An 893-nucleotide genomic window follows, 5' to 3' on the forward strand; every position below is an offset into this window, starting at 1 on the left:
TACTGATTTTTGTGTTACTCTTTATCCATATAATGTAACCTTACATGATTTGGCTTAATTAGAAATCATTTGCAGGGGTTTAAGGAAACTTTTATTTCGATGCTAATCAGCTAAAAAAGGAAATTTCCTATACATTTAAGAATGGGATAAGGTCATCCCCTAACTCTGAAATAAACAACTGGTAGATGGCTTAGAGAGGCTTGACCCACGTGCCTGGGTTCATAGCATTTTGCATAGCTTAGGTTCTAGCCTTACTGTCTTGTTTAAAGTCATAATTGTTGTCCTTGCGATGACATGCTGTTTCTATAGAAATCTAGGAAGTATGAAAAAAACATTATGTAGCCTTGGTGGCTCTTTTGAATTTTATATAAAATAAAAGTTGGAAAGGTGGGAAACTGAGGATGGAGAAGTTATTCTCATAACTAAAAAGCCAGGAAGACCAGGGTTCTGGGTGGAAGGCGGCCTTCATATTTATGAATTGGAGATGAGTCCTAGTAACAGTCTCATAATTAAAAATCATCCCCACAATATCCTCCCCTAATAGTGCTACCCTAAAGTTAGCTCTTACATGATTGCTATCTGCTGGCAGCTTTATTTATAGGAGCAGACATGTTGCTAGTGTTCTCCCAGGTCAGGAAACAGATACTCTCTGCTCACAAGTTAGGTTACTCCCCCTCTGAGTTCAGAGATCTCTATGGTTAAGCTCCTGTGTTATGTATGTAGTTACCTGTAGTTAGGGTGGCTTGCATGCCCAAGACTATATAAATTGGTATAAGAATGCATTTACACTCTCTCTCCTACTCAGACCTGCCTGGTTCCTGATACCATGGAGGAGGTGAGCATCCTAAAACTTTTGTCTGCCTCTTAATCTCTTCCTGTCATTCACACAACTG

This window comes from Tenrec ecaudatus, unplaced genomic scaffold, assembly GCF_050624435.1.
Source record: "Tenrec ecaudatus isolate mTenEca1 unplaced genomic scaffold, mTenEca1.hap1 Scaffold_1519, whole genome shotgun sequence".
Lineage (NCBI taxonomy): Eukaryota > Metazoa > Chordata > Mammalia > Afrosoricida > Tenrecidae > Tenrec > Tenrec ecaudatus.